The 6,800-nt window shown below is 35.3% G+C and overlaps 1 long non-coding RNA gene across 1 annotated transcript; it reads left to right on the top strand.

Annotated features, from left to right (window-relative positions):
* Positions 1-5,656: 5,656 nt before the first annotated feature.
* LOC137249475 (uncharacterized) lies at positions 5,657-6,385 on the top strand. The gene is made up of 2 exons (XR_010952390.1): positions 5,657-6,051; positions 6,144-6,385. It is a non-coding gene; the product is annotated as an uncharacterized lncRNA (long non-coding RNA).
* The last annotated feature ends 415 nt before the right edge of the window (positions 6,386-6,800 follow it).

Genomic DNA, 6,800 nt, shown 5'->3' with positions numbered 1-6,800 from the left:
ATTCATAATCAACTCTTCTCTTAGCTGCATATCGCCTCGACTATGCGCAAAGTTTATGCCACACTGAGGAACCTGAGACAATCTGCATATTTCACCTCGCTTAATATTAGGCGTAATCTGGCGCTATGTACAGTTGATGTTACCTATTACATTCTGTTAGTTAGTATATAGTAGACTTGATTGTAGTTCTTTTACCATATCTCTGCGTGGAGAACCTCTCTTCTGGGATGTGAGATTTCCGTATATATGAAATCCTGAAACTGTATTTTCTTATGTCGGCTTATTCACTGCAAAACACGTCGATATCTATATATAAATTCGCATTCCCCAGATCGGAGCGGTCCTTGGAGTTAATACTTCCCACATTTAAATTTAACAAGTAAGGAAGGCTAAGTTCGGGTGTAACCGAACATTACATACTCAGTTGAGAGCTATGGAGAGAAAATAAGGGAAAATCACCATGTAGGTAAATGAACCTAGGGTAACCCTGGAGTGTGTTTGTATGACATGTGTATCAAATGGAAGGTATTAAAGAGTATTTTAAGAGGGAGTGGGCCATAGTTCTATAGGTGGCGCCATAAAGGTGGACCAGGGCTGACTCTAGAATTTATTTGTACGATATGGGTATCAAATGAAAGGTGTTAATGAGTATTTTAAAAGGGAGTGGTGGTAGTTGTATATGTGAAGGAGTTTTCGAGATATCGAACTAAATGTGGACCAGGGTGACCCAGACCATCATCTGTCGGGTACCGCTAATTTATTTATATATGTAATACCACGAATAGTATTCCTGCCAAGATTCCAAGGGCTTTTGATTTCGCCCTGCAGGACTTTTTCATTTTCTTCTCCTTAATATGGTAGGTGTCACACCCATTTTACAAAGTTTTTCTCTAAAGTTATAGTTTACGTCAATAAACCAATCCAGTTACCATGTTTCATCCCTTGTTTCGTATTTGGTATAGAATTATGGCATTTTTTTCATTTTTCGTAATTTTCGATATCGAATAAGTGGGCGTGGTTATAGTCAGATTTTTTATATCAATACAAAGTGAGTTCAGATAATTACGTGAACTGAGTTTAGTAAAGATATATCGATTTTTGCTCAAGTTATCGTGTTAACGGGCGAGCGGAAGAACAGACGGTCGACTGTGTATAAAAACTGGGCGTGGCATCAACCGAATCGCACTTTTTCACAGAAAACAGTTACCGTCCTAGAATCTAAGCCCCTACCAACTTTCACAAGGATTGGTAATTTCTTGTACGGCGTATGGCATTAAAAGTATCCTAGACAAATTAAATGAAAAAGGGCGGAGCCACGCCCATTTTGAAATTTTCTTTTATTTTTCTATTCTGTTGCACCATATCATTACTGGAGTTGAATGTTGAATAATTTACATATATACTGTAAATATATTAACTTTTTTTTTAAATTTGACTTTAAAAAACTTTTTTTTTGCTAGTTTTTATAAAGCATACATATAGTAATAGGAGTAACGTTCCTGCCAAATTTCATGATGATATCTTCAACGACTGCCAAATTACAGCTTGCAAATCTTCTAAATTACTTTCTTTTAAAGGCGGGCGGTGCCACGCCCATTATCCAAAATTTCACAAATTTTCTTTTCTGCGTCATAATTTTAACTCACCTACCAAGTTTCATCGCTTTATCCGTCTTTGGTAATGAATAATCGCACTTTTTCGATTTTTCGAAATTTCGATATCGAAAAAGTTGGTGTGCTTATAGTCAGATATCATTAATTTTAAATAGCGATCTGAGATGAGTTCCCGGGAACACACATACCAAATTTCATCAAGATACCTCAAAATTTACTCAAGTTATCGTGTTAACGGACGGACGAACGGACGGACGGACGGACCTGGCTCAATCAATTTTTTTTTCGATACTAAAGATTTTGATATATGGAAGTCTATATCTATCTCGATTTCTTTATACCTGTACAACCAACCGGTATCCAATCAAAGTTAATATACTCTTTGAGCTCTGCTCAACTGAGTATAAAAAAAAATATTTCTGGAAAAAACGGACGAGATTGGTTAAAGACCACGCCCACTTTTATATAAAAGATTCTTAAAAGGGCCGTAGACGAAAATACCAAAAAAAGAGCTATGTATCAATAAAATTTTACTTTCTAAATAGAATTATAACATTAAATTGGAAAATACTAAAATTTTTGAAAATGGGTGTGGCACCGCCCCTTTTCTGTCTATGCAATTTTCAATGTTTCGGGAGTCACAACTCGAAGAAAAATTTACATATCGTAACAAAATTGGGTACACATATTTTCCTTATAGCAGGAGATATTTTTAGTAAAAATGGATAAGATTGATTAGGACCACGCCCACTTTTATATAAATGACTTTAAAAAGGGTCGTAGGCAAAAATAATAAGTTAAATCTTAGCGAAAAATAGTTTTCTACCAATCGTGTTTTTGTTGTTCTGTTATATCTTTATTTTAAAATAAACAGTAGGAAAATCCCCATATCTGAAGGAAAACTACATTATTACACGCTCAAGGTCATTGGTGTTAGCCTCTGTATCCTTTTTCCTTTTGTTTGAAGGAAAATTAGTTCAGAATAGAACCATATGTATACGTATTATTGCGCAACCTTGTAATACTATTAAGCACACAAAACAAACAACAACAGCTTTTCAAGTGTACAGCTGGGTATGTAATGTTTGGTTTCCCCGAACTTAGAATTCCTTACTTGTTATACTCAGTTGAGGAGAGCTCACAGAGTATATTAACTTTGATTGGATAACGGTTGATTGTACAGGTATAAAGGAGTCGAGATAGATATAGACTTCTATATATCAAAATCATCAGTATCAAAAAAAAAAAAAATTCGATTGAGCCATGTCCGTCCGTCCGTCCGTCCGTTAACACGATAACATGAGTAAATTTTGAGGTATCTTGATGAAATTTGGTACGTAGGTTCCAGGACACTCATCTCAGATCGCTGTTTAAAATTAACGATATCGGACCATAACCACGCCCACTTTTTCGGTATCGAAAATTTCGAAAAATTGAAAAAGTGCGATAATTCATTACCAAATAGGGATAAAGCGATGCAACTTGGTATGTGAGTTGAAATTGTGACGCAAAATTGAAAACTAGTAAAAATTTGAACAATGGGCGTGGCACCGCCCACTTTTAACAGAAGGTAATTTAGAAGTTTTGCAAGCTGTAATTTGGCAGTCGTTGAAGATATCATGATGAAATTTGGCAGCAACATTACTCTTATTACTATAGGTATGCTTAATAAAAATTAGCAAAATCGGAGAACGACCACGCCCACTTTAAAAAAAAAATTTTTTTAAGTCAAATTTTAAAAGAAAAGTTAATATCTTTACAGTATATAAGTAAATTAAGTCAACATTCAACTCCAGTAATGATATGGTGCAACAAAATACAAAATTAAAAGAAATTTTAAAAATGGGCGTGGCTCCGCCCTTTTTCATTTAATTTGTCTAGGATACTTTTAATGCCATATGTCGAACAAAACATTACCAATCCTTGTGAAATTTGGTAGAGGCTTAGATTCTAGGACGATAACTGTTTTCTGTGAAAAAGGGGGAAATCGGTTGCAGCCACGCCCAGTTTTTATACACAGTCTATCGTCTGTCTTTCCGCTCGGCCGTTAACACGATAACTTGAGCAAAAAACGTTGTATCTTTACTAAACTTAGTTCACGTACTTATCTGAACTCCCTTTATATTGGTGTAAAAATAGACCGAAATCCGACTATGACCACACCCAGTTTTTCGATATCGAAAATTACTAAAAATTAAAAAAATGCCATAATAATATACCAAATATGAAAAAAGGGATGAAACATGGTAATTGGATTGGTTTATTGACGCAAAATATAACTTTAGAAATGCATTCTAGAGTCACCCCTGGTCCACGTTTATGTTGATATCCCGAAAAGGCGTCCACGAATGGAACTTAGGCCCATTCCCTTTTAAAATACTTATTAACACCTTTCGTTTGTTACCCTTATTGTACAAACGCAATCTAGAGTCACCCCTGGTCCACGTTTATGGCGATATCCCGAAAAGGCGGCCACCCATAGAACTAAGGCTCATTCCCTTTTAAAATACTTATTAACACCTTTCGTTTGATACCCATATTGTACAAAAGCATTCTAGAGTCAACCCTGGTCCAGCTTTATAACGATATTCTGAAAAGGCGTCCACCTATAGAGTTAAGGCCCACTCCCTTTTAAAATACTCATTAGCACCTTTCGTTTGATACCCATATTGTACAAACGCATTCTAGAATCACCCCTGGTCCACGTTTATGGCGATATCTCGAAAAGGCGTCCACCTATAGAACTTAGGCCCACTCCCTTTTAAAATACTCATTAACACTTTCATTTGATACCCATGTCGTACAAACAAATTCTAGAGTCACCCCTGGTCCACCTTTATGGCAATATCTCGAAAAGGCGTCCGCCCATAGAACTATGGCCCACTCCCTTTTAAAATACTCATTAACACCTTTCATTTGATACCCATGTCGTACAAACAAATTCTAGAGTCAGCCCTGATCCACCGTTATGGCGATATCCCTAAATGGCGTCCATCTATAGAACTATGGCCCACTCCCTCTTAAAATACTCTTTAATACCTTTCAATTGATACACATGTCATACAAACACATTCCAGGGTTACCCTAGGTTCATTTTACTACGAGATGATTTTCCATTATTTTGTCTCCATAGCTCTCAACTCAGTATGTAATGTTATACCCGAACTTAGCCTTCCTTACTTGTTTTATTTTAATTTTAATTATTTATTTTATCGGCCCTAGTGGGGTTGCTGATTTTTTAATTACTTGTTTGCATTACCTCTAAGATATGATGTATCTGATATCTCTATTTTATTGTTTCCCCACACATTTACATATATTTTTGATAATTTTGCTGTTATACTATAAAAGACTAAGTCTTATTGTACTAATGTTTAATTAGTAAATAAATACAAAAATATAAACACAAATAAATGAAAAGAGATATTTCTTAAATAAAAATTTTCGGTTATGACACTACTCTCCCTTATTTTGGGGTTTATACTAAGTCCAGAGTGGATGTCTTAAAATTAAGAATTACTAATTTAAATGAAAGTTAATGAAAAGCTGGGCCGGTGAGGACTCCTTTGAAATAAACGTCTGACAAAAGTTTTTTGCTTTATATGTATAGTTATGGCTGTATATGTATAGTTATGGTGCTATTCGCGAAATGGTCATAAGGCCAAACGGATACTTTTTAAATTGCCATTAAGTCAAATTAAGAAGGATCATAAGTCAGTTGTTCTTGTGACCATTTGAAGTAGTCATATGGACAATTGATCTTATGGCCATATGAAGCAGTCATAACGTCAATTGACTTTTTGGCCATTGACCTTATTTCACCCCAACAAGATTCGAGAGACGTGTCAAGCAATATCCAAATACTTTTCCAAAATGTTTATAACCGGGCTCTTCACTCGGCAGTGGTTTGGAAAGGTGCATACAGAAAATCTGAATCGGCTTTAATTTTTCCTATGCTATATCGAGCTATGTTAATGAAAGGTATAAAGCCCTATGCATGGCCGAAAACAGCACAGTCCCTTACTGTTATAGGTGTTGAAGATCTCGTATAATAGTTAAGATTAGCTGTGAAATTAGACGTTTAAAATATTTTTTTGTTTTTCTTTTTGTATAAATGTACATAAATATGTTTGAATGTTATTCAAAATATTTATCACAGATGACGTAATGTCTTAATTATTATAAAAGAATGAATTTTTCGAATTTGCCACTTAGTTGTTTGAATACCTTTTTGGTAGAATGAAGACTTTTTACACATTTAGTATTATGGTCTTGCTGTGCTCGGTGCTAACCACAGCAACTTTTTTTCGACGATGCGCAATAACTAGTAATGATTGCACAATAAATGCACCAGTTTGTGCGCGTGGCATTTTCGGTAGATGCCGTTTATACCAAAACTTATGTATGATGCAAAGCGATAATTGTCGACGTTTTAATTGTAAGTATTTTATAGTCTTAGCGATTATAGAATTACTTATTATATATTGAAAAACGGTAGAACTTTTCTAAAACAAAATCTTCCTCTTTCAGCTTTATTCGAGACTGTTTTAACTGCATGCAATGGTTTGGCCGTAAATGGACAAGGCAGATGTGCAAGTTGATAAACTTTATGTTTGCACTTCAATATTACCATTTCTAACCTACTACTTTCAACTACATACACACATATCTATATGCCAACGTCACAAATGTGAAGGAGTTTTATGCAGGCTGATATATTTAGAAAATATTGGTTTATAGTTATTATAATAATAAATATAATAAAAACCTTATCCGATATACCTCCAAGCTAATTAAGGCCAAGTTCCTGCGGCAGTATCTGGCAAGCGCTCCGAGTGTATTTGTGCCATGAAAAGCTCTCAGTAAAAACTCATCTGCCTTGCAGATGCCGTTCGGGGTCAGCATAAAACATGTAGGTCCCGTCTCGCCAATTTGTAGGGAAAATCAAGAGGAGCACGAAGCAAATTGGAAGAGAAGCTCGGCCTTAGATCTCTTCGGAGGTTATCGCGCCTTCCATTTATATATTTGTTATTTTGCTGCAATTTGTGGTGTACTGTACTTTTTCATTTTACCTACAAATCGGCCGGCTTAATACTGATTATCCTTTGATAAGGTGCAGAGTGGGGACAAAGTGAACATTTTGTTTTATTCATGTTTGGAGGTCGTAGCATTTAACTGATTTTGAAT

This window comes from Eurosta solidaginis, chromosome 4, assembly GCF_040869045.1.
Source record: "Eurosta solidaginis isolate ZX-2024a chromosome 4, ASM4086904v1, whole genome shotgun sequence".
NCBI classification, from domain to species: domain Eukaryota; kingdom Metazoa; phylum Arthropoda; class Insecta; order Diptera; family Tephritidae; genus Eurosta; species Eurosta solidaginis.
Note: the sequence above shows the minus strand (reverse complement) of the source record. Positions and strands in the feature narration are given on the sequence as shown.